Here is a 27,760-nt window from a genome sequence, read left to right on the forward strand (position 1 = left end):
AATCTCTTAACCTGCATAAGCATATTCAGTAACACAGTACATACCTTCAACATTAAGTTTTGCCTAGGTTTTCCAAAAGTAAATACTGTGCTTAGAGGTATTTTACTGTTAATTCCTTGATACTAAAATTATGGCTGGTGATTGCTCTGTGCTCTGTATGCAAGGGAAAGCCCAGGTATGCCCCCAGATTCTTGACTCTGATAGATACAGTTTTCTCTGGTAGCTTTGGGTTGTTCTCAGGTATAGCCAAATCTGTTTGAGATCTTTTAAGATGAGAAAAATTTAGAATTTATCAGTGTTCAGAGAGAGGCTTCTGGCAGTAGAAGTCTTTGGCATGGTGTACTCTTAGTGCCCTGTGTAACTGAGCACATCAACTTCACTGGGGTTATTTTTCAAGTGTCAGAATCTTTGAATATCTTTATTTTTCAGCCTTCCAGAGTGAGAACAGCTTGGTATCCTATTTGAAAGAAGTATTTGCTGCTGGTCCACTGGGTCTCCACATGTTGTTTAGGATGAGCTTTTTCTGATGGCTCTCTGCCAAAGGAGGCACTGGGTTATAGCACTGGATGTGAGCACTTCAGCTTGACAAGTCAATTCATGATTGGCAATTATTCTGCAAAGCTTTCCTTTCCTTTCTGTGCAGTAAAGAATGATGCTTCATGTAAAGGCAAAAGTTTCTGCCAATAGCAGAGAGCTCAGCCTGATATCAAGGCATCTATATGTCTGCCCAAATTCTGATTTACTCTTACATTTTCTTCCTCTCTTAATTTGAGCAGGGATTACAGGATGGGTATCTCTTGCCCTAGTGACCAAAGTGTCCATGATTTGATGACAAAATGGATTGCATTTGCAACTCCTGCTGTGAGAAGCAGAATTTTTCAGGAAATGAGCCAGTGGGCAGGGAGATGCAAGAAATGTCCAGCCACATGTACGTGGAAATTTTGATCTCTCTCTACAGTATCAGTTTTCATTTCAGTCAGCTCTTTTGAAAACTGGTAGTTGTTGACGGCTGAGTGGTTTTTTTTTTCAAGACACAAACCAATTTCCTGTGCGTTGTTGTAAATCTCTGCACTGCAGAGAGGAGGATGATTCCTTCTGAAATGAGATTTGCATTACTGCATTTGATTAGAAGTTTCTGAGTTATACGGTGTTTACTTTAGGCCTGTTTCCCTAAGAGCCAGATCACATGTAAGTGGTGGTGGCTGACAGAAGAGGATAAATGCACAGATAGTGATGAAGAAGGGCTGGCTGGATGTTACACTGAGCTGCTGTTGGAAGGCCAACACTGAGCAATTAAAGATCTAATGCAGTGTGGTAAGAAATGGAGTAGTTTTAAAAACAGAGCTCAGTGTAAGGCATGCAGATGGAGCACAGCAGTGAATTCCTGATGCCATGAGAAGCCCTGTAAACCACTCTCTGGGGCACAAAATTTCAGGTCCAGGTTCAGAACCCATTCAGGATATTTCCTCACTTTTTCACTAAGCTGTAGCTAAGTATCACAATCTCAGGCTTTGTTAGTGTGACTTTAATAGGTGTGCTTTATTCAGACATGTGATTACCTCTTAACTGGAGCTAAAGTGATTTCCTATTAATAGACTTAAAAATACCTTTCATGATGTTCTGTTTCCTATTTTTCATGTTGTCTTGTACTTTAGATATATATTTTTGGCTAACCATTACAGTTTTCCTTAACTCTTCCTGAAATTAATTGATTCTAGCTGGGGAGTTGATTAGATTTTCATTATGATTATGCAAGTGTCTAATCTTTCTGACAACTGCTAGCCAACCCAGTTTCTTGTAAATGATAATTCATTAGAAATCCCCATCTCAGAAACCTTTACATATCTTATACAAGGAGGGGGAAAAGAGCAGCATTTCTTCTGCATGTAGTAAATAGCAAGGCTACTTTCCCCTGAGGGTTTCCACTTACATGACAGTGGTTGGCTGAATGTTCATATCTGATTTAGTAAATTGGTGGATGATAGCAATCAGGATGCTGCCTGCTTGACTAATGAGATTCTGATGAATACCAGCTCCCTGATGAGAAGTGCTTCAGAACCATTAAGTGCTGTAAGATTCATAACATGGAAATAGTGTACTGAGCCCTTAGTATTTAAAAATTGTAGTAATTGTTTTTCATAGATTTTTTTTTTTATTCCAATAAATAAAGCTTATTTGCTTTGTCTGTAGTTCTGCAGGTTTTAAATGAGTTTAAGGATTGCCTTTTTGTGTTCTTCTAATCATTGGTAAAGACATAAGCCATAGGGTTTCTGTATGGATGCAGGGATCATGGCAATGGTGTTTGGCCTCGGCCAGCCCTGCAATAGATCCACAGGCAGCCCACACATCACAGCACCACCAGTGCCACACATTCCCTCAGATTTTTGTTTCTCCTAGTGACCTTTCTGAAGAGAGAGGGTACATTCATGTAAACATTTCCATATAGACTTACTTTACTATGTGTAGTGGTCTAGATTTGCCAATTTGAGTTTCTTGGACAAGGCACCAAATAATGTGGTGGGGTTTAGCTCTAGCTAAAATCACCAGGGCATTTACTCATTTCTTGCTGTGAGATGTGGATTAGGAGAAGGGCAAAACAGGCTCAAAACTTAAAAGGAATAAAGAAACTTTATTAACAGGACTACAAGAAAAAGAAACCAGAATAAAACATCCAAAACATCTTTCTTCCCCCTGCCCAACATTTTCCTTTCCCAACTGGCAATGTAGAGACAAAACCTGGGATATTAAAGCAGTACGAACTATACAATACTCTTCTATCAGTCCTTGTAAGGAGAGGAGTTTTCTCTTGCCGTGGCATGGAGACTTGTCCACAAGAAACAGTTCTCTTGTGGCTTTTCATTACCGCGAATAGCAGCTGCCCAGGCAAAAATTCTGCATTGTGAAATTCCTCCAATTTTCATAGCCCTCCTAAGGATGTGTCCATGGCCATAAACTCATGGGGTATTATTTTAAGGATGAGTTTGTTCAAAGGCAAAGATTCTCTCCATCTGTCTCTGTGATCATCTCTGTGAACAGAGGTTTTCTTCTCTCCATGGGGTCAAAGGGTCTTCATCAACTCTCATCTCTCTCTGTTCGAGCTTCTCATGGGATCACAGCTACTCCAGCATCTGCTTGGCTTCATCAATGGATGCGTCTGCTCACATCTACAGCTTGAATACTTCATCCCCCCAATACTCTTTTGTGAATTAAAGGAGATATTTTCAGTATATCGTTGCCCATCTCCATGGTCCTACCAAAAGAATATTTCAGCCCCATTCGGCATCTCCTCATCCCTCTTCCATCTGAGGCTTGGCTCCTTTTACTGACCTTGATATTTTCATGTTGTCTTTCTATGTGTCGATCACTCTTTTTCTCTCCCTAGAGAGAAGATCTAGGTCTGCAGGTCTCATCTGTGTAGTGAAAGGGTTAAATCTTGCCCAGGCCACAGCAGTCAGTGTTGGATTTCGGGCAGTCAGGGTGTTGGATTTCAGGCACTCAAGGTGTTGGATTTCAGGCAGTCAGGGTGTTGGATTTCAGGCAGTCAGGGTGTCGGATTTCAGGCAGTCAGAGTGTCGGATTTCAGGCACTCAAGGTGTTGGATTTCAGGCAGTCAGGGTGTTGGATTTCAGGCACTCAAGGTGTTGGATTTCAGGCAGTCAGGGTGTTGGATTTCAGGCAGTCAGGGTGTTGGATTTCAGGCAGTCAGGGTGTCGGATTTCAGGCAGTCAGGGTGTCGGATTTCAGGCAGTCAGGGTGTCGGATTTCAGGCAGTCACAGTGTCAGATTTCAGGCAGTCACAGTGTCAGATTTCAGGCAGTCACAGTGTCAGATTTCAGGCAGTCAGGGTGTTGGATTTCAGGCAGTCACAGTGTCAGATTTCAGGCAGTCAGGGTGTTGGATTTCAGGCAGTCACAGTGTCAGATTTCAGGCAGTCACGGTGTTGGATTTCAGGCAGTCACAGTGTCAGATTTCAGGCAGTCACGGTGTTGGATTTCAGGCCGCATTGGTGCCCCCCTTTGCCCAGCAGCCGCTGGGAGGGCTGGACAGTCCTCGGTCTGGAGCTGTCGGTGCTGGTCGAGGAGGGGGTTTGGTGCTGGCGAGTGTCAGCAGCCGTGGCCCGGCCCAGCCTGGGGCTGGACCACCCCTCGACCTCCATCCCCCACCCGGGAGCCACTGGGTCCGGCCTAGCCCAGCCCGGCCCGGCCCAGGCCGCACAGGCCGCAGGGGAGCAGGGCCAGCCTCATCAAAGCTCCGCCACCTTTCAAGGCCAGAAACAAAGAGAAAGTTCCCGTGCTTCTTGTTTTTAAAAGGTGGTATTCACAGAGGTGGACCTAATTTCTAAATGGTGGAAAATGTTGTCAGTTCTCAGAACTAGCCAGCTATTGGCCTGTCTCAGGCATGGAGGAAGCTCACAGCAACTTCTCTCAAAGAAATCACTTCCGTGGGTGTTTCCCACTTACTTCCTTAAATACCAATCAATCAAGGTCAAACTACCACACCGTGTTACCAAAATTAAATATTTGATACTGTGCCACCAGCCCTAGTGCTTGGTTTAGCTGTTCCTTCTTCACCAAAGCTGTTTATTCAGTGAATAGCCAGTTTTAAAATACCTTTTTAAAGAATAAGTGGCAGAGATTGTGATTGTTATATATTCTGTTTATCTACAATTTATTTTATCATTAGAATGCTATACTGTAATAGTTATTGAGACCAAATTCTTTGTAATCTATTTTTGAGGTTTGCTACTGAATTTTTTACTGCATTCTTCCTATCTCCTAAGCCAAATATTTTAATATCACATCTCTTGAATGTCAGGATCTTCCTTAGTTTGCTAGACACTCTTTAAGAACAGAAACAAGCTAAATGAGAGAGTCCACTGGTAGAAAAAATGTTGGTATGATAATTCTGTTTAAATATTAACTTTTTTCATTAAAATTATTTCATGCTTCTTAATTGGCTGGAATAGAGAACTTAATGTGGTCTTATGAGGAATAGCTGTTGTTTACAAGGACTGTCAGCTGCTTTTATGAACTTTTGAAGCCGTGCTAATATGGCAGCAGATGAGTTCAGTGGGGTTTAATTAATTTGGGAAATGTATTAAATTCCTTTTTATAAGATTATTAAATTAATATGAGTATTTAATTAATTTTAAATTCAAAAACTGATAAAAATACAAGTGAGAAGATTGATGGGTTCTGCCATATTTTTAGACTTCATGACTTTACATTAGGCTGGGCAGTGGACACTGAATGATAGAATAACAATCTTTGAAGTTAAAGCAGGAAAAAGGATGAACTACTCTGCTTTAGAAAAAATTAGGCTTATCAGCCTTTCTTTACTTAGTGGAGACATTTTAGAGTCCCAAAAATAAGTTGCGTCACTGGAGTGCTCACATCTTTTGGGGCTCCTGCACTGGCATCTTGTTGTTTAGATGAGAGATTTCTGTGTGACCTCAGCAAAATATTGTCTTGTGCTGCAGGAGGAGGAAGAGAAACACTTCTGTGTTCTTTTCCCAGGGCTTTGGTACATTATGGGTACAGCTCTGAATCTGTTGTGCTCTGGTGCTGGAAAGGTGAGCTGCAGTTATTAACCTGGTGCTTTCCAGCCTGTCAGATGTTCCTGTACACAGTCAATCTTGGGCAGAGCTATTCGTTTGTGCTTCAGAGAAATGAAGAACCAGAACACAGCATCTTCATGCAGATGGCAGTGACTCTGCCTGGATGTCCTATTCCTCTGCTTTTTGTAGACACAAAATTATCTTTAAATAAAGGCACTGAAAACTCTCCAGCTGCTCACACATTCAATGTTCCTTTAGCTGGTTAGTGAATGGATAATCCTTTATTAGGAACTACCAGAAAAACCAAGAGATGAAGGCCAAACACATGCAAGATGATTTTCAGGGATGAAAATTTTCTCTATTCCACCTAAAGTCCAAGGACTCGGAACTATTGGCTGGTTCAGCTCTGTTTGAAGTATTACAGGAGTTTTCCTCCCAGGAACATCTTTCAGAAAGGCTTCTGCTGGCAGTGCCCTGTATCATTTGAGAGACTAAGAGACTTCACTCTTAAGTCTAACTTGTATGCTCTTCCTGTCCTATTTTGCATTGAATACAGAGGATAGAGTAAAAAAAAACCCTGTAACAATGAAGAAAACTTGACATGTTGACTGCGAGTCTCAAGTAGCTCAGGTTATTTTCTGTCTGAATTCTGGTTTTTAGTGTGTAACCTTTAAGGACACTGTCCTATTTCCAGTTAGTTTTATCACCATGCTATTGTCAATTACCACCTGTCATAATTTTTCTAATGTAACATTTGGAGCTCACTAAACACAGACAGTGTTTCATACATTTTCTTACAGGCTTTGACATGGCCTATTAGCCTGTAATCTTCATGATAAATCATCTGCCTGATATTGTCATTATGCTCCTTCCCCTTTTCTTATGATTTCCAATACTAAACCTGCCAGAAGAGAACAGAGAAAGACAAAGAAATTGTGCTTCTGAAATGAAAGATTGTAAATTATAGATGTAGCTGAAAGATAAAACAGAAAATAACTTTAATTAGGAGAAAAAATCAAGCAGAAAGTAGAAAGATGCAATAAAATGGTGAAGTGAAAATTACAGAGGGAAGAGATAAAACTTTGATGCCATTCTAATTAGAATTGTGGAAACCACCTTTTTTTTCCTATTGATATGAAATAAATGATCTTTCCTTTTATTTCTATTGATATAGATCTCATTATTACACGACTGTTCTCTTGTTCAGGCTGACATTTACAAGAGGACATTTGTTGAAAGTGAAGTAAAGAATAACAGAAAATGTAGGCAATTCAGCAGTGAGGCCATTTAAGAGGTATTAATACCCTGACAAGTTTTCAGGCTGCTAGAAGGCCTTCAGGTAGACCATGAATTAGGACCTGAATCTAAATTCCCTTTTGTTTTTATGCTGTGGAATGTTTGTGTCCTTGTGGAGGAGCTGGAGTTTTTGTGAAGCAGCTTTTAACTGACAGTAGTACTTGCTTAATCTTTCACAGGGACCAGATTTTTAGGATAAGCCATTCAGCATTTTCTAAAATGTCCCACATCCCAGTGGAGATGTTTGAAATACACCATAGGAAACTCACTGAAGGTACCACCCTGCCCCAAATAATAACAATAGCAATAATAATAATAAATTCCTCTAGTAGAATAACAAGGAGATGGAATGAGAAAAGGTTTCAAAAATCTGATGAGACCAACTGTTACCTCTCCCCTTTCTCACATGTAAAAAGCCTTCTAACATAATATCATGAGGATCCTTGGATTACAGAACACCATCCCCATGGCCCTGCACCCCTCACTGACAAATGACACTGTATTTTAAGAACAGTGGATTAGGTATATTTTCTCAAATTTTGGCTATGCTGCTTCTCTTCTAAGACAAAGCACAGAATCGTCATCATTTTTAGGCTGCATCAGTGTTTCCCAGGGAACAACACGGGAGATCGCAACATCAGTGACTGAGCCTTCCCTGGAGCCTGTGACAAACAGACAAACCACCTTAAACACCATCTTTTTCAAAATAGACCATAACTGATGCACAGGCACAAATCAAGCAGAATCAGTGGATGATCAAACAAACAGATATCCCCATATCCAGGCCTCTCAGACATCTAGTGCTTCCTGTAACAATTTCTTGGAGCTTCTGAAGAGATTAATTTCCAAGCATCTTTACCCCCTGATTCTGTGCTTACTCTGCAGAGGGATCTCTATCAGATTTATATTTGCTCTTATAAAGGTACAGCCCTGGGAAGAGTCCAGTTTTAAGCCTAAATAGGCTGTCCAATTAACCAAATTATGGTTATCTACCCTTACTTAGGGTACCACTTTGTTGGTTTTTTAATTATTATTTGTATCTTTTAGAAGACCCTTTTGGATTAATTGTGTACTGACAGGCAGAATTGAAATGCACATTAGTGTCATTAAAAATGGAGATATCTGCTTTCATTTCTTGAAACTTTTTACTAGAAATAATGTGAAATATGTATTACATTTAATGCATGATAAAAATATAATTAACTCAATATAAACAGGACTACTAAAGTTTTTTAGTGTTTGTGCCATCTTAGGTTATGTTTCTTGTCATGATTTGTAAAGGGACCACAGAAAATTCAAATCATTGTTAGCATGACCATCTTAGGCCAGAAATCACAAAATCTCATGGGTTTAAATGAAATTTTGCCATTTTAACTTGAAGGAGTAGTGACTTAGCCTGAGGCAGTTAAGTGCACTGTTAAGTTAAGTTAAGTTAAAACTCTTGTCTTCCTGAAAGAATTTTGCCCTGAGGGACAATAAGTGGCTTTAAAATATTCAGTCCAGGTGTGTGTGTGTGGCTTTGGAAATTTCAGCCTTTGTGTTTACAGTGATGTTTCTATGAAAACCATGCTTGACAGGCATCAAACTGAAAAGTTCCTCTAACTGGTCACAGGAATGAATCCAAGTTTAACAAGTGCTACAAAAGATGGGCTGGATCTTTTCAAGTGACTTTGTAGCATCTCTACCATATCTTTTGGAAACAGATTTGAAGAATGGGGTTTTTTATCCCACATCCCTTTTTTGTTTAAAGGTATTAGTTTGATTGCTTCAACCAAATTAAAATAATGAGAATGTTTATTTTAAGTTGTAAGGGCATGAAAAGGCAAGAGTCTTTAGGTACAGAAGAACCTCACATAGTGCCCCATGATACCTGTGTTTTCTTTGCTCTACAAAACATAGCCGAAGGGAGAAAGCCCTTTAGCAAAGGACTGTGGAAAATCCTAAATGAGTGAAGTGTATTGACATGGCCTGATCTAAGCTGTGGAGTGCCCAGGACATTAATTTAGACAGGTAGAACCTAGAAAGGCAAAGTCTGGGGCATGTGTTCAGCACAGCATTATTTCTCACTAAATGAATTGGAGCCAGGGTTAAAATAAAATAAAAAAATATTTTCCCCTATCAGCTTTTCCGCTTGAATTGGGAGTGTGTGTGTGTTTTATTAGACTGAGATAGGGATACAGCCCTGATTCAGAGCTGGACTGGGTGATGCAGTCACAAAAGCACTGTGTTAACAGCTCAGAGTCGATGAATTGCTGTTGGAACATTTTGGTGATTTCCTCTCCAGAAGTCCTATTAGCACCCTGCCACAGCCACAGCCACGCTCTGGTGATCTTCCAAATGCAAATGTGCCTCAGGGAGGCAAAGCTCAGGGCCTTGTGTGGAGGAGAGCACGGTGTCCTGTGATACAAAACTCCTGCAATGCTGCCACAAGGCCAGAGAAATGCAGAAGGAGTACAAACAATTATTTATTCCAGCTAGGAATTGGAGCCGCCTCTATCTTCTACAACATATGGAAATAATGACTGTCAACAAAGAAATACTTAACTTTTAATGTTAGATGGCCAGGTTACACTCCAGCACTCATATTCTGCTTGAGCACTCTCTCCTATGTGCCAAGGAGTTACTGGTGTGGGAGGAAAGCTCTTCATCTTGCCCTCAACACCTGACAGTCACTGATGAGATCACTGATGTAGCAAGTAATATTTTAAAGAGGCTGTTAACAGTCTTGTCAGCCATTCTGTGATTTCATGTCTGAATTGAGGTAGGTGCAAAAGTGAGAACTTTTTTCATCTTGTGGAAAGGCACCTGCCCTTTTTATGCTACATAGAAAACAGCTACCTAGTCTTTGCATAAGGAATTGTGAGGAAGGACTGTCTGTATAGATGAGGCATTCTGGTGTTTTCAGATGCCAAAAGGTGCCCCACTACTGGGAACAGCGAGAAGCATGACACAGACTCTCTTGTGCATTGAACAGGAGAGAGAAGTTTATTACCTCAGATCTTCTTTTATAGACTGATACATGAAAGTACAGAAAGGTAAAATTTGTATTGGTCAGTGAACTTACACATCACCATCATTGGTCAGTGGGGTACACCACCCCTCCACCTTCTATTGCAAGAAAACAAGAAAGTGACAACACCTGCAAGGCTGTCTTCTGTCTCTGAGGATTGTCTTGATTCCTCCTTATGATTTCCCAGGCCACTTTCTCAGGTGAGACTGAGAAAATTATGCAGCCTGCTTTTCCACAGGCACTGTGCCCCTGCTTTTGCTCATATTTAGCATCCATAAAAAGGCATGGGTTTTTTTCCTCAACAGAACATTTCTGAGCATGGAATAAATCATTCCTATGAAACTGAGTTAGCAGTAAGCAAAAGCAAATTAAGCTCCATCAGAGACTGAGGTCTGTTCCTTCACATGTGCCAGAGCTGTCTGCTTTTGAGGCAATTTATTGGAAATTGCTGCCTTTCTATACTGGTTTATTTGTCATTAGAAGGACACCATGTATATTTTAGAGGCAATTTTTTTGAACTTAGCATTCAAGCTAAATTCATTTAGCCACTGTACACAATGAATGCAAAGACAGGCATTTACCCATCTTCCTTTAAACCATCATTAAAGGTAGAGCTGCAGTGAGAGGTACACATTGTATCTGTGCAAAATTGCTCTCAGTATAGAAGCACAGATTTGTAAAGCAAGAGTATTTTTTAGGGCTGTGGTACCAAGAGAACTGTCTTTCCTGCTTTTCCCTTGGCTGCATTCAGACTGACACAATGAGGAAGGGCTGTGCAAGCATGAACAATTCTGTAGGTATTGCTCAAACCACCAAAGAGCCTTTCCTACAAATGCCCCCTTGTTGCCTACAGATAGCCCTGTGTGCATATTGGAGATCCTCCCCAGCCTGCTCACAGAGGTGATTATAACTGCACAGAAGCTGGAGTGAGCTGTGAGGAATTCATTGGGGAAGCACTGCAAGACCTGTCCTGTGCCCAGACACAGCAACAGAGCTGCACTTGGTCTGTGTGCTAAAGGGCAAGCATGCAGGAAGACTAAATGAGAAAAAGGAAACAGCATTTACACCTTTAGGATCATTTATACAGCAACAGCACTGCCTTAGCCAGCCATCTGAGCCCTCTTAATAATGCCCCACTGCTGACCTGATTCAGTGGCATTTAAGGAAGTGTTGCTGTGATGATGTGAAATGATTCCAGCTGTGAGCACCTTGTGAGGTTTTCTCTCACGCAACAAATTTCACTGACGTGTAAAAATATAAAAATACTAAACCCATCAAGAGTATTTAGAATATTCATGCTTCTTTTTAATTTATGTTGTCTCACCGGAGCTCTAAAACTAAATATCCCAGTGTATGTCCTGTCTGGAAGCTGTAAAGTATACTCGGCTCTTTTCAGAGTAGACCAAAGGTATGTGACACGTGGATATTTGAGGAGTAAGAAATTAATTTAATCTTCCAAGGAGCTGTTAAGTATTTGTAGCAATATATAAAATCATTGTGACTTAAGAATTGGAGAACCTCAACATTTGCAAGTTATGTTGACCTCCCTATTGCAAAATCACTTCGTTTCAGAGGGCTCAAGCTGTGTCTTCAGTTCTGGTTTATTTCTGAAGCAAATGGGAGCACTCTCTTGGTTCATCCTAGCAGAAATATAAATGAGTTAAGGAATCTTTGTATTATATTTCCATGACAGCACCTTTCAGCATTTTTTCAGAAGCTGCTGCATGGCAAGTGCCCACAGCAGGTATTGGGCCTGTCCTGCATGGCTTCCATCATGCACAGCAGTGACATAAGGCACTCCTGGCCTTCCATTTCATGCCATCAAATCATGCTGCATAAATGATGGATATTGCAAAATGTACATACTGAATTCTTAGTTCACATTCATTTGGAAAAAAAGAGATTTTCAACCCCTTCCCACTTGGAAATGACAACCAGGTTCACCTCTGTTACCTGAAGAACCATCTTTAGCTTTGCTGTAAAGCACCAGTGTAGCAGATGAAGCAAACAGAATTTTTATGCTAATTGAATTGACTTGCTTTCTTAGTATTTCTTCTCACCTGTTTTCTGGGATGGACTGTTATTAAGTGATAGGTGTTTGTAGTGCAAATAATTGTGCTACACACTGTTGAGTCTGGAGGTTTTTCAGGCAGTGGTGCAGATGTGACTGGGTAGTGCCTGCTGGTGGCCATTATCCAGTTACCCAATTACCCACAGCTGGGGCTACTGGCCTTGAGTGGGGCAGAGTTTCCTTGTCACACAATTTATGGGGAACCTCGTGAACCTGGACTTTTCTGCAGCATCTTGGGTGTATGGGAGTTTATTTTCACATTTATTTTCTAGACTCTTCCTTTAGGGAGCAGCAGCCTCAAGATGGGGCATGGGGCAGAGAGAGTTGGCCACACCACAGTGCCCAGGTATGGTAGCCAGTCCAGGTCTGTTGATCTGACCTGGGATGCCACAGCCTTTCCCAGAAGTGTTTGTCCTCAGCATTCCCCCTGAATATTTCTTTTAATCTGCTCTTTTAGTAGATCGCTTCCACATTAAAACATGGGGGAAAATCAGACCTGCTTTATTCTTTTAGCTGTACTATGAATGTGAAAGAAAAGCTATCATTGTGTTTTGGGGAGCTTTAAATTTAACACAATTATTGCACAGTCATTTTAAGGACAGAAAAATGTTCTTAGATGAGAAAGTAGTCAGTAATAATGTCTTATGTACAAAGGGAGTCAAAGGGTAAAAGTGAGGGAAATTTAATGTGTGTCAGTTTTGTATTTTCTTTTTCATCCTAATTTTTTGTTTTACTTAGGTCATTGAAAAGGAGGAAAGGAAATGGCTCTTAGAAAAAGTAGCACAGCTGTTTCTTAGTAATGTTCTGTAGGTTATGAGACAGTTCAATTTTAAAAGTTGCACAGTTTTTTTTTTACTTCAATTTCCTAAAGCTGTTATTAAAATGGATGAAGTGCTATATTTGAACCTTTAAATGGCTTCACGGGGAAATGCGTCATAACTTTGCACTTTCTGCAGGCTTTCCTTCATCTTACCTAGGTTAACCTAGCCCTAGGTTATAGATGAACATAGTTTAAAGAGAAGAGCTGTGTGGTAGATTTTAAATACTTCCATCTTTAATGAAAGGAGGAGGGAGAACAGTTTAAAATGATCATAAAATTTTGAATGCAATTTGCAGACGATTTGGTATGTTGATTTAGGCAACAACAGAAGCAGAGATTCAGCTACACAGGGGTGCTAAGAGACTGGAGTTTCCACAGCAGCATGTTGAGCTAGAGGCCATGTGCATGCTGGAAAATTTGGCTTTTACATCCTACCATGAGAAATTCTGTCTGGGATTTCATAGGGCCCTAATTTTGGTGCTCTTGTAATACTAATAATGTGTAACAAAATTAGTGTTGAAATAATTATATTGCACTAGACAGCAAGGTACCCTGGAGTGCTCTGTGATAATTGTTGTGTATATAGTGAATGGATGTGTTGGCTTCATGGGATGCTGTAACTGTTTGTGAAGAATTGATTGGATTGACTGCTTTGGACCTTGGTGATTTTCTTCACTGATGAAATTCAAAGCTGGGAAGAAGTTCATGTATGAACACTATTTGTGTAAAGCATTCTTAGATCAACACTTAACTGAAGTTCAGGTAAATACATTTTACAGTCTGAACACTTAAACATGTGCTGGGGGTGGTGGGTTTTGGGTTTTTTTAGAATAAACCTGTAACCACCTGCAGTGGTAAGGATGAGTAAATATCAATATTTAATATAAAAATAGACAGAGATTTAATATTTCAGTCAGCAGTCTTTGCTTCTCGGCTAACTGCAGTGTTTGTTGGCCATCTCACATTCCCAGATCCATAGCTTTGTTTACATGACTGCATCCAGCATTTCCTCTTCTGTCTCTCATCTCTCCACTTCAGTGATGAAAACTGATAACTTTAGAGGAGCAAACTCTTGCTGCTTTGCTCTTTCATGTACCTTTTGACTATTTGTTTCAATATTGTTTATACTGAGATATTTTTGCTGGAATGTGATGGCCTGCTAAGTGTGTGGAGGTTTATGCAGAATAAATATAAAATACTTGCTCCACTACATCCTCTGAATAATCTGACAACTTCTAGGTTTTTTTGAACATTAGGAATTTTGCAGCTCATGGTGTTGAACAGAAAAATGTACATGTTAATTCAAATGAAGTGTGTCCAGTGCAGTGTTTCCCTTTGGAATCTGCAGTCAAACAGTACCACAGATGTTCATTGTTTTTTTTCAAGATGTGGCATGGCTGAAGTTAGAGCCATCCCAGGATCCTTCAAAAATGTCACAAAACTGAATTTTGCAGCCTTTCTGAGGAGATTCCTTATTCTAGAAAACAGAAGGAGCACAGGAATTTGGCCTGGTGTTGTGCCCCTACCCAGGACAGCGTAGTCTGTGTCCGAGGTGCTGGATCCCAAACTCTTCCCATCTCCCTGTGCAGTCTCCTCTTCCTGCTGGGAGCCTGGCATCTGGGAACTCCGGCATGGGCTGAGCAAGCTCTGCTCAGCAGTGCTTTGCTTTGCCTGTGCCATGAGTTTTCTGTGGTTAAAATCCAAAGTGTGTGCCTCAGAAACTTCTGTAAACCTGGCAGAGATCACCTTGGGCTGACGCTGCTGTTCCCTGGCACGGTCCTGTCTGTGTGGGCATTTGTGAGACAAGCTGGAGGAGGACTTGGAAGAGAGGAGGCTTCCCTCTCCCCCTGTCACAGCAGCAAGAAGGGTGCTGAAAGAAAACAGGAAGAAAATATTTGCCTGTTGTCAGTTTGTATTAGGGAGATTTACATCAGCAGAACTTCCAGGGATGATCTCCAAGACGAAGGCCAGAGTTCCCTCTAAGAAACCTGAGTACAAACAGCTCAGCATGTGGCTCAACAAGTGACTGATGGCCAAAAAACCCCTCAAGGTGCTGGCTGTGGGCTTCCCTTCCATGTTTGCTTCCCTTCCATGGGCTGGGTGTTGGGTAGATGGAACATCCCAGTGAGACAGGAGTGGCAGGAGCTCTGCAGCCACAAACACAGCAAATGTCCTGTACTGAGGAATTGACTGCCTGGAGCGGGAGGTACAGCTCAATAAAAGGCACAGAGAGGAAAACATACTCAGATTTCTATAAGCAAATATCATTTGAGCTGGGGAAGAATAAAAGTTGGAATCTTTAGGACAAGAAGAAGCAGTACAATAAAATATATGAGGCTGCTGAGTTTCCAGATAATACTTAATGGCAATTTTTTTACTATTATAATGTGCAAAAATGGTAGTAGTGATTGTGGTTGCAGGACTTGTGGAGAATTTGAACACAATAGGTGTGGCAGCAAATGTTTGGGGATTTTCCAGGGTATTGTCCTCTGAGTCCTGTTAGGTAAATTAACCTTGGCACTAATTTAACAAAAAACTCACCTCAAAAAATAGGAAGGTTAACACAGAATGGAGTTTTAGGTTTAGTGCAGCTATACGTAAGTGTGCTTTATGGAGTCCTAAGGGAATGTGTAACTGAACAATTAAGATGATTAATTGTTATTATTTTGTTTGTAACTTACCTCTTTTCTGCTGAAAGTACACTGCTAATATCAGGAAGCAGTGTATTATTTATCTATAAATTTTTAATCCTATTTGTTTTAATGCTTTACTGTTAATCTCAGAGAATAAATGTTGGACATGAAAATTAAGATGCTCCTATGGAAGTTCAGAAAATACTTCATTAAAAAAATACTTCTGTATAGGCAAATTAAACATATCTTAGACACTTTAGGTTATTTTCCAAATAATGGATCGTCAGTTATTAATTTTGGACTTGTGAGAGCCATTACAAATGTTAAATATATAATAAAACAATTAACAAGGATCCCACAAATGAAATAGTGTGTCTATTGTATTTTTAAATTAGGTGCAAAGGCAGTTCCTTAATAGTAAAAGTAGGTTCCCTGAAGTCTCTTTATGTCTTTATAGGTTTAGTTATTATTCAGGCCTTATTGATCTGAACAGAATTATGTAAACATATTGTCTATTCTCCCTGAGCTATAGCAGAGATTTACCCATATAATTCATAGTGCTGCTGGCATGATGCTTTTAAATTAGGGAGGAATATTTACAAATTATCTTAAAATTTGCATTTGTTGAATTGCTAATGAAGTTTTACATAAATATTTAGCGTGGTGGTATGCCAGGAGTTGGGTGCTGGTGGTTTCCCAGTGTGTAGCAGAGGGAAAGGTGCCTCAGGTTAAAGTATCCTGTTGTCCTAACTTGTATTTACTTACTGTGTCCTTCTTCTGCATCTTAGAGTTACTGTTTTAAATTCTAAAGCTTAGTTGCTTAAAAAAAAACCAACCAAAAAATCCCAAGTATGTAAGCTTGGATTTTTGCATTCCTTTTAAAAATGCCTTGCTGATTTCTTCAAAGATGCTTTATTGCATGCATTTGATGTTGTGACTTTACAGGAGTTGTGGCTGTACATTGTCAAAATTGCTAGGAAATTAAATATATACTGTTAATATCAGGGAAAATAAGCAAGTGTTATGGACATATCTGACTTCTGAAATAAAAAGTACCTGAATTCTGTCCATTTGGCAAACATCATGTATCGGTGGTGAGGTTGTTAAAATTCTTTCCTGTAGATCTCTTCAGGCATAGACTTAATTGTTGGGCAAGCATTGGTAAACAAAGTTGAAATGATAGTAAGTGCTGTGAGTTTAGAAACGCAACAGAAATCCTAAGGATAAAAGGAGTAGTTTGTAACTGTTTTGGAAATCTTATAAAGGATGTTCATGCAGAAGAGCAGTTTTTAAAATGTCAGAGTCTCCAGTGATTTTCTAGTCACATGGATGCTGCATATTTCAGTCCATGGAGCACAAGGCATGCCTCTTCTCTCCAGCTGCCTTGCCATGTAGCACTTGGAAAATCAATTTGATGTTGGTGTTTTAGCCATCAGCCCATTTCTTTTTGTTTAGGCCTTTTTCTTTTGACAACATCAATACTTTGGGTGAAGTTTTCTTATTTTTGCCAGACTATAGTTTTACCAAACTTATACTATAAGGCTTGAATTTTTGCCAAACTATAGGGGAAGTTGAGGACTTCCCCTGCCAAATGCTGACTGAGGAGTATAAACATTTTCCTGTGTGTGCAGAAACCTAGAAATGGTTCCAAGTTTTATATTGACTTTAAAGAGATTCTGCGGAACTGAAAATAATTCCATGCACACATCAAATGAAATGTGCATGTTTAAAATACTTCTAGGTCAAGCAAAAAACCTTGATACTGCTTTTGCTGGCAGTATCTTTTCTGGTTTTATTCTGGTTTTCCTGTTTGTTTCTCTTTTTTTCTCACTGGTCTTATGTGAATATGAAATTCGCATTATTATTTTATTTTTAGCTGGAAATTATGTCCAGGTTGACTGTATTCAAAATGCATGAAACCAAGTGATTGGAAGCATCTGGAGACTGAAACTGCACTGATGGAACTGCTGGTGAATGTTAGTTAAACCTTAAAAATAAAATAAAATCTTCACTGTGGTGTAGGTGTATTGTGGAATGCTCTAACAACCAAATTTTTCAACTAAGGAAGCTTCAAACCCAAAGTAGGACCAATCAGATGAAAAAGGCTCAAAGTGAGTTTGAGAGGTTGTTTTCAACTAAACCTAGAGAGGACACCTATTCTACACTTCCATGATACTGGACATTGAAGAGTAGAATTTATAATGCAGAAAAGAATTGGGAAAGTTCTCTAAGGTTTAATACACTGGGAGATGAAGATATTATTCTTAGTGTTCTCTGTTAGTATTTGATTTGTATGTTTCTAAACAGATGTAGACTCCCATGTCTTCATTTTACTAGTGACTTAGCTGGGACCCTAATTTGTGTTTACTGTTTTCAAGTTCTTATGAACAAATAAATCTGCATGGCTGCTGTGATGAGAAAAGCATGGAAAAGCAGTGCACACCGAGGAAAATGCTGCCATGTCCTTTGTGTGACAAAAACCATCCACTTTTATTCCTGATGCTATTTGATAATAAGCCCTATAACAGAATCCACAAACTTTCTTCAAGGAGATGTAGTGTATTTTTCTTGCAGTACCTGGTGCATAGGCTTTATGTCAATTGTGTCTGTGTGACCCTGATCCTGCAGCCAGGTGGAGTTAGAAGAACGTTGTGGCCAATTTTTCAGGATTTGAAAGTGTCAGGCATGAAAGGGAAGGTCAGAGGTTTTTTTTGAAGCTGAAATGCTAATGTTATTGTACACTCTGAGCAGACTTTCAGTACTTGGGGCTTAGTTCTATTCTGTATTAGAGTAAAGCATTCAGCTTCATTCTACAAAAGGCTGGTGGTTTTGCTCATATCTCTACAGGTGTGAGTGCAATTATAAGTTCACAGAATGGTTTTCTGAATTGAAACAACTAAAATCACTAAAATTAATATTTTTTATATATATTCAGGACCTTAAAGTGAGCACAATCATAAGCCTTCAAAAATCAACTTTACCAAACCGACTAAAATTCTGCTGTTGGCCCTTATTTGAATCAAACATTGAAAACATAAGTATGTTTGTTTTTTTTTTTAAATTTGTATTTTTATTTTTTTGCACATTTGATATTGGCTAAGTGTGAAAAGAGATGGGATGGAGTTGAGCTGTGGGACACGCCTGCAGAAAGCAGGAGGAGGCACAGAGGGGCTCGGAGGAGGCACAGAGGGGCTCGGAGGAGGCACAGAGGGGCTCAGAGGTGGCACAGAGGGGCTCAGAGGTGGCACAGAGGGGCTCAGAGGTGGCACAGAGGGGATTAGGGTGGCACAGAGGGGCTCAGAGGTGGCACAGAGGGGATTAGGGTGGCACAGAAGGACTCAGAGGAGGCACAGAGGGGCTCAGGGTGGCGCAGAGGAGGCACACAGTGCCTTGTCTCTTCAGGACCATGTGGCAGAGTCCTGCAGAGAGGAGCCTGCTGGAAGCTGGCAGAGCCCTGAACATGATCACCCCAGAAAAGGACACTGGACATTTTGAACGTGTGTTGCTGATGTGGCAGCATAGGATTGGCCATGTAGTAAGAATTACCATGGCAGGAAATACTGTGCCTTGGAAAGTGCAGAAAGCCAGCTTGTTTCTTTGAATAAACTATTCAGATTCCCTGCTGGGCTGAGTCTGTGTCTCAATCTCTCACAGCTAAGGACAGAAGGCCACAAAATAGTGAAGCCTTTTTCAAGGTTCTCTGAAAGGCTCCATCATGTGGGTATCTTCCAGGATTGATCCCAGTGTACACAGTACACATACTGGAAGATGAAGCTTTATAGATCAGGTATGTTGATAATAGACCTTGGATTATTGAAGAGAGAATATCAGAACAGAACATTGGAATGGGATAATGTCCTCCCACTGCAGGATGAATGTCTCAGCATCCCTTGGCACTCATAGGAAATAAACACTGAGGTGAAGCAGGGACATTCATTTTCAAAGTGAGAGTCATTTATCCTTCTAGAGCATTGTATTTCAGGGACTCTGTTTCCATTACAGCAAATAGCTGATGATGGAATATGTTGTCATTTGATGGATGTTGGTATTGTAGAATGACAAGTGATCTTCATGTGACTTTTATGTAAAATACACATAGGTAGTTAGAATAAGAGAAATGTTTCCTAAATGTTTTAGATGACAGATTTGCATTTTGCTTTTAGCCATACCAGTGGACCTTATCATAATGCAGTCAATTTAAATTTTACATACTTGTCACACTGATTGTAATATAGTTACAAGAATCAAAATTTTGTCATTTAGCTAGTAAAAATATTTAATATAGCTGTAGCAGGTAATAGAGATTGTCCTGTCACTTAATGCAGTAGCAGCTTTTAGTAGTTCACAAATGGCTTGAGTGCTCACTTGATCCAAAAATGAACTTCAGCCTTTGTGAGTTTTGAATCTGATTTCAGAACTGGACAGGCCATGTTCAGCTATTTCATATATATATATATGTATGTATATGTATGTATGTATATTATTAGATTATCTCCTAGGTAAAGTGTGGCCCTAGTGCCGTTTTCCCAAGGTAAGAGAAGGTAACTCACTGCAGGGTCTGCTGTCCTAGGTCAAATCACAGAGCAGACTTTCCCAGAGCAGCATTTCTGGGTACTAGAAAGAGAAGAGGTGATACACTGAAGGCAAGATAACTTCACAAAATAATTTTTCACTGAAAGCATATGGTACTGTTTACCTTACAATGTTTTCCTAATTAATGTGACCATAAAAAGCTGACTGTTGAAAGTTAATAGTAACTCTGATTTTTAAAATCCTAATTACAGTTCTGTTAACAACTGTAGTTTGGGTAATACTTTTTATTATTAGTTCCACATCTGAGAATCAGAGAATCAGTTTGTTCACATTAATTTCCATGAACTTTGGGAGAGAATGTGTGTGAACTTTGGGAAGGCCTGCTGAAGCATTTACGTAGGATAACTTGATATTGAACTATCCCTTTCTGTTTTCAGTCTGTGGAATATGGTGACTACAGGAAAATAAACTAGATTACCTGATTTAAATGTGTAGATATTGAAAAGTAATTTACACAGCGTTGCATTAGAGAATCAGCATTGTTTTGGAGGGAAAAACACTGAGTACAAATAAAGAGCAAGAGAGTTGCAGGTAGCCTATGCCACTGGCTAGAGAAGCAGGGCTTGTAGTTTGCAGTTTACAGTGGCCAGTTCAAACCCAAGGGCAGTGCATTTATTAGCATTCAGGAACACACATAATCACAGAAGGATTATATGAAGGTGCTTTATTGAAGAGCTCTGGGTGTCAGGGGTACACATACCCAAATCTGACCCGACTTGGTTTTGAGTTGAACATGTTTTATACTCTATCGTTATACAACTTACATGTTAATTATTAAACTTACATTGTTCTGTTGTAAGCATTGTTTTTACCCAAGCATGGATTTGTCGTGATCCCCCTCAGCCCCCTAACATTCTCATGTTCTTTAAACAATAATTATATTTAATCACATCTAACAGTTGTATCATTTATCATATACTGACTACACAGGTGCAGTTTGACACCATCTTTAGCAAGCACAAGGCCTAACATTTCTTAGGGCCTACTTTTCCCAGGGCTTTCCAAACCTAACTTTCTTTCTAAGTCTCCAAATTTTCTAAGATTTTAGAACCTTTTACTATCACATTTTGCAGGTCTTTGAAATTAATTCCAAAGATACAGGAGAAAAAAGGAATTGCCGTTTCTAACAACAACTGACACAATCTATTTTGAGATAATAAAAAATGTTCCTTGTAGGGATGGTTAGCCAAGGGAGAGTTAATAGAGACAGTTACTTGAGAAGGGCCAGAGCTACTACTGAAGTCAAGCCTACTTCTTTCATGTGAAAAGAAGACAAATGCAAAGAAAGAGGAGAGGAAACCAATACTAAAAGTGAAAAAAAACCCAAAACCTTTCTGTTTGTTTGTTTTTCATTCAGCCTTTTGCTGTTGTACTGCCTCTGCAGAAACAGAGGGCTCAGCTCAAAGTCTTACCAGGAATTTTGTCACCTGACAAAACTGAATGAATGTTGAACTGTTTAGGTCAATGCTTCTGACTGCCTCATTGGTCACAGGCTCAGTGAAAAATGGTCTTGTCTGGATAAACCCAATACTTGCTAAGCAAAAGGCAACTGAAGGATTAAAGGAAAGAGAATAGGTAGAGAAAGAAAACAAGCAAAAAAGGGAAGGTTAACCAAACCAATACTTTTAAGTCTGACTTAAAATTGTGATGAATATCTAATATATTCACAGAAGTGGTTTTGATCAGGGAAATAAAAATTCAGGGGTGTTACGAAGAACCCAGCAAGACTAAAGGACTGGAAACTATGCTGATAAGGCTGTTCAGGTGATGCAGAAAGAATTAATGTGTAAATTGTTATGTGCCATTTTGCAGATTGTGGTCCAGTGTCGGGCCTAAATCATAGATGCCAATTTCAGATCTCCTGCTCTTTTGTTTGACATTGCTTTTGGGGTTCATCTATGCAGTACTCTTGTTGCTTCAATTTGACATAGTGATTTTTGTTAATTTTGAATATGTTTTTGTGGTAATTGTGAAAAAGATTCCATTGCATAAGATACCAGAAAGAAACATGACTGCATTGGTTGAAATGAAAACATCAGTTTGTTTGTTAAAGCTTTTTTTAAATTTGAAGTTAAGCTACAGGTACATAGTGATGCTAGTGGAAGACAGCTGGCAGCAAAGGTTAATTTTGCTTTGGAATTTTGGGTCATAAATTCCTATATTGTGTAAGGATTTTCATCACAGGGATAGCACCTAAGTACTCAGTGGATATCATCAGTAATATGGGATTAATAAGGAGGATGTCTCTTCTGTAAATATATTCAACACCCTCTCCTGAGCAGAAACTTTTCCTTTCTCTTCATCTTCTCAATCTCAGTGATTGGAATTTTGTAAGATCCTTTATTCTGGGCTCCAGTGCCACAGAAATGCAGACAGTATTTAATGACCTTCTGCATCAGTGGTTTCATCTCCTGAAAAATTAGAATTGATTTATTTTGTCTTTGATATTAAAAACCTAAAGCAGACCTTTTCTTTCTAACTTGTGTAATAGCAGCAGCTGTATTGAGGAAAGACTGGGGAAGAGGACAAAAGTTCACAGAAGGTACATTGCAGAATTAAGACTACCTTACAATAAACTCTGTTAACTAACATGGTCTAAAAAAAAACCAAAGAAAACAACAAAAACATTTGTCTCTAGGCAGTTTAACATATGTCCCTGAGAAGAATGAATGCTTTGCATCATCTCTTTATTTTTACAGGCAGTTCTGTCTGTGTAAAGAAAAAAACATGTTTTAATATGACCAATTGTTTCCCTGTGTCTTCTGTAGGGCCTTTTTCCCATTCTTTCTTCTCATCCTATCTTGGAAAGCTGCCAGGTTAACCTATAGACTGTTTAAGAAACCCTATACCATCCTTTAAAGGATAAATCAGTGTTTGACCTCAAACACCTTACTCTTTTCTGCAATAGACTGTGATTTTTAGTTTATTATTTTAATAGATCAATAGGTACATTAATTCTAACAGGAAGCTCAGACTCTGCCTGAAGTTAAATTTTCCAGGTTTTTTTAATTAGTTTTATTCTCCCAGAAGGTTGAAATTTCTTTAGGAGAATTGAAGACAGGAATGTAATTCACTGGTGAAAGAGCAAATGATGCAGAAAATGCCAATATCAATTTCCTAAACAAATCATCAGTGGAATGCCAAGAACCTTGTTTCCGGCTCTAACGCTAATCACATGAGTAATCTAAGGCCCTGATCAGAGGCACATTTGACAAACCTGTGATTTAACTTAAAAAGATGACTGAGATAAATAAAACCCTGCTGAGCTGTGTGAGATAATGTCTTGAAGAGAACCCTAGAGGAATATTTGTTGTAGCATGATTTATATTTTAAAGGCATTATCAAAGATGTAGATGGCCAAGTGCTGAAGATTTGTTTAGGGACATTCCCAGTTGCATTTCTGTACTGTGTCATATATTTGAAATTGGATGGAATCTGAAAACAGGCCTTTAAAGGGAAGAAACCAGTTAAAATAAAAATTCCTTTGTGTCTTTGACCTCAGCCAGTTCACACATTTTTCACCTTAGAAGCACAGTCCATCACATTTTGTGGCTCTAGCTGGAAATTGGGTTGCTGTAATAACTTGTGGCTCAGTGGTAGAAGGAGTGTAAAAATACTGAAGTTATTGTTGATTTCCTCAAAGACACAGGGGGACAGGACATGAAGACAAATGTAAGGTTTCAGGTTAGCCTAAACCAATTTTTTTCTCTGCCTATCTTCCACACTCTTCACTTCTCTGTAGCTTGGAAAACATAGGAAATTAAACCTGTGTTGGTGGCTAATCTTGTGGAAAGGTGCATCTGCAGTCCTTAGCCCGAGCTGACTTCAGCTCAGAATGGGCAGGGCCATCTTCTGAGGCTCTGTGACAACACTGGGATGTGTAATGCTCTGCTGCTGCTCTCAAAAGGGGTGAAATGGCTTTCAGGAAGATTAAGATACCAATAGGAACAAATTGATGATGTAATTAATGAAAATGAGGAATTTCCAAGTGTTAACAGCAGTGGGGGGAAAAGTGATTTTCGTCCTGTGTGTTGACATTTTGGAGCTTTAGTGCATTATCAGGCATAGATAAAACTCCCTACAACACAACTTGTGTGCACTGCCTGCTTTTCCCCCAGCCTGAATTCCTGCACAGTTCAGTCCTACCCACAGCTTCGTGGGCTTTAGCTGAAATCCAGGACATGAGAAACATGGCACATCGAAAGGTTGTTGCTCATTTTAATTTTTTGACCACCACTTTCCCCAAAATGCAGTTTTACTTCTTGTGTGTGGACAATGTATAAGGGAAGATGAGTTGTCCCTGAAAGTCAGATGATTCTGATCCAGCAGTCCAGTGCTGATCCACACTGGTATTAGGAACTATGCTGAAGACAGATATATACTGAATAACAAATTCTAAGCTTTTTTGGTTGCTAGAGTGTATTATCCTGGTCTGCTCCTTCAGTCTGGGCTTCATTTTGACCAGAGTAGCTGCCTGGCTCCCTACCAGTTCTTAGTCCAGAGCTGACTGCACCAGCTCTGGGAGAATAAACTTTTATTTCCTAAGACACATGGACATGTGCAGTATAAATGTTTTGTATGAGCAAAGCTTGTTGAGATCTTAGGGTGACATGTGCTGAAGAATGGTGGTTGGTATTTTTGTACTTTGTGTTTTAGGAGTGCACAACAGACATAGCAAAATGTGTAAATCATCTTTTCCTGGATTAGCCATCCAGATGTTTTCTTCATTTCTCACTCCAAACACCCAGAGCAGAATTCAGGAGACCTTGTGCTTACATCTGTAGTATTTCAGACTCAAAGGATTCTTCTGTGTTCTCGAAATGTTGACTTGCCATCACAGGCTTGCTGTTTAGGTAATATTTTTCTAGGGTTGCTTTCCAATCAGTTTTTGTTTCCAATTCTTTATTGATAGTTCTCTCTCTAGCAGAGGGCCATTGTATTCTGTAACACAAACAGATGCAGTGGATCTTTATTCTCTGATAAAAGTGGCAAAGTCCTTTTTGTGTTATGTTAATCCTTATGAGTGAGAGAAACAATCCTTTGCTAAGAGAATCTGTTACACACAGTTTTAGTTTCCAGTCAGGCACTCCTCTGGACACTCTTATGGTTTTTTGTCTTTTTGGCTCCCAAAACTGCTCACAGCCCTTGAGGTGTGGCAGTCGTGTCCTGTGACCAGCTGGCAGTGACAGCTTGGCCCTTTTGTGTCAGGGCCCACTGGCTACTTGTATTCATCAGCTTTTTCACATGGCACTGCTCTCCAGCAGTGTCCCCCAATTCCTACCTATAATTGGAATAATCCCATCCCAGTTAGAGAGTTCTGCACTTCCTCTTGTTAAATTTAATACAGTTGCTGATTGCCCAGCTCTGATCTGCCCACATGTGTCCATCAGTAATTTTCAAATTAATATTCTCCCCTTCTTCTATTTAGCACAATTCTAATGGCACTGAATCAGTGCAATAACAGATGACAGTTGTTGTTGGGGAATATTCAGAGCAGTATCTAGAAGTACCCAGAAGCTCTTTTAAGAATTCTTCAGGACTTAATGAGGCACTGGATGCAGGCTGCTCAGTGTTGGAGACCTGACTTAAAGGGCTCACAACTGAAAATGGTAAAGTTTTGCCCAGACTGAGATGCTGATATAGTGAACTTCCTTATTTTCCTCTGAAGAGAGTAGTCTCGTGTCCTGCTTGTTTTCTTTTCAGTTCTTCCACTTACTTTGAAGCATCTCATGTAATTTATCAGAGGGAAACCTAAGTTCATTCTAACACTTATTTTCCCTTCAAGTTTGTCAGTGCTTCTGTTGTCCCATCTGAGCTCAGTGTACAAACAGAACAGCAAAATCTCCTGTATGATTTTGCACCTGGAAGTTCATCTCTTTCTTGATCAAATATGGGCATTAGTACAATTCCCTGTCTATACAAATACAATGCCCAGGTAAATCAATCTCTTGGAGTCAGGTTCAGATGTGCTTGTACAAGGCAGTATTTAACATGTCATCACAATACTTACATGCCATCTAATGCAATGGAACCAGAGCAAAACTAATGTCCAGTAAAGCAGATGAAAATGCTTCTCCAGTCTTTTATACTTTCTTTCTGCTGGAAGACAATGCTTTTGATAGCCTTGCTCTCCCTTCAGTGAATCCTGTCTTCTTTCATACCGTTCCACAAAAAGATCTCTTCTCAGAAGAACCCATAAGTAAAGCCAGCAAATAAAGAAGGAGATGGGTCCAATGTGTTCATATTTAAAGGAAAAATTGTTTTGTATCTCTTGTGCCACAGCAAGATCTAACATGAGTGAAAAAAATCTGGGAAATCTAAAACCAAAAAGTGACTTTTTTTTTTGTTACCAGCTTATTAAGTTTTGCCTTCAGACTTCTGAATGTTTGTATTAAGGAAAAGAGAAACTGGGTTTTTTCTGCTTGCAGCTTTGTGTCTTAAAGTTTAATCGTATTTCAATTTTAAAATATATTGTCTTAATATATTATTTTGAAGGGTCTGTATGTTGGATCTTTACTTTGAAGAGGAAAACATTTTTAGATGGCCTCATTATTTTACCATCCAAGCAAAAAGCCTGTAGGTATCTAATGGTAACTATTTTTTGTTCCATTCTAATTATTGCTAATTAGGTTTTATTACAAAATGGTGTTCAAGATACTAATTGCTTTATGTTATAAGGGCACCATCCTAGTGGAAATAGATAAGGTGTGATTTATAAAAAGAAAACATTAATAGGCTTTTGGAAAATAATCCCGGTTATATATGTGCAGCAACAAATAAAGTTCAGGACTGTAAGTATTCATCCCAAGGGAATAAATCAAGACAAAAGGCAGCTAATTGGAAGAATTTCTAAGGTGTGCTAGTGGAAATGAATTTCCATTGCTTTATAGCTGAAATTCAAATCCTGTTGACAGAAACTTCAGTTATTGACTTGCAGCTAATTAGCAGCTAGCAAACTAGACAATTAGCTGGAATGGAATGGAGTTTGAGAAACAAAATTTAAAAGTTTGTACAACTCATTGAAAACAAGTTTCAGTTTCTAGAAATACACCAGCTTAATTGCCAGCGTGATGAGAGTGCTCTATGCATCTAGTCTGAAGTCTTTTTTATTATATGTTTAGGTATTTAAACCTGTGGTGCAGCTGAGATTTGCAAAGCCTGTGACACTCCTCTACTCATGCAGCAGAAAGAAGTAACAGGAGCATTCCTTGGGAGGCAAGAATGAATGCAGACAGTGTCAGGAAGGATTCTCCTGGCTAGAACAGATGTGGTAGCTTTTAAATAATTAGGACAAAGCCAATGAGTAATATTTTTCCAAGGAGTTTGAGATTGCCTCCAGTGTGTGTAGTGTTATGAAATGTTAGAGACTGTAGGAGAACTGTTTTGTCATTTTTCTTAATGTTAAGCATGATTTACAGTAAAGTTCAAAAAATAACGTATTGACATGTATATTTTAAGTCATGGTGTTACAAAAGCTCTCTTTCCAGATTCTGGTAAAGTCTTCAAGGCTTCCTGCTTGCAGTAAGAAATGGGTTTTTTTCCTATTTTATTATACTTGGATGCAAAACATGTTGTTTTGTTACATTTACAGCTTCCTGGAGTTACAAAACAAACATTTAAAAAACTACATTTGTCAGAGAGCTGCGATCAGAACTGTGCATTAATAAGTATCTAAATTACAGCTCTTGCCATGTAGAACAAATTAGATTTCTTTTCATTAATACCAAGGAAGCAGAAAACAAGCTGAATCCCAAGTGAATTAAATGAACACCATCATTTG

General features: G+C 39.3%; 1 protein-coding gene and 1 long non-coding RNA gene across 4 annotated transcripts in view; both read left to right on the top strand.

Moving 5' to 3' along the window:
- CLSTN2 (calsyntenin 2) overlaps positions 1 to 27,760 on the top strand; it is a 300,445-nt gene that overhangs the window by 141,850 nt on the left and 130,835 nt on the right. The gene's annotated exons all lie outside the window — the stretch shown is intronic.
- LOC148183500 (uncharacterized) lies at positions 12,167 to 27,266 on the top strand. The gene is made up of 3 exons (XR_015773496.1): positions 12,167 to 12,280; positions 26,476 to 26,556; positions 27,102 to 27,266. It is a non-coding gene; the product is annotated as an uncharacterized LOC148183500 (long non-coding RNA).

This window comes from Pseudopodoces humilis, chromosome 11, assembly GCF_049639895.1.
Source record: "Pseudopodoces humilis isolate 2021_Gansu_Grassland_sample_001 chromosome 11, ASM4963989v1, whole genome shotgun sequence".
In the NCBI taxonomy this organism is placed as follows: Eukaryota; Metazoa; Chordata; class Aves; order Passeriformes; family Paridae; genus Pseudopodoces; species Pseudopodoces humilis.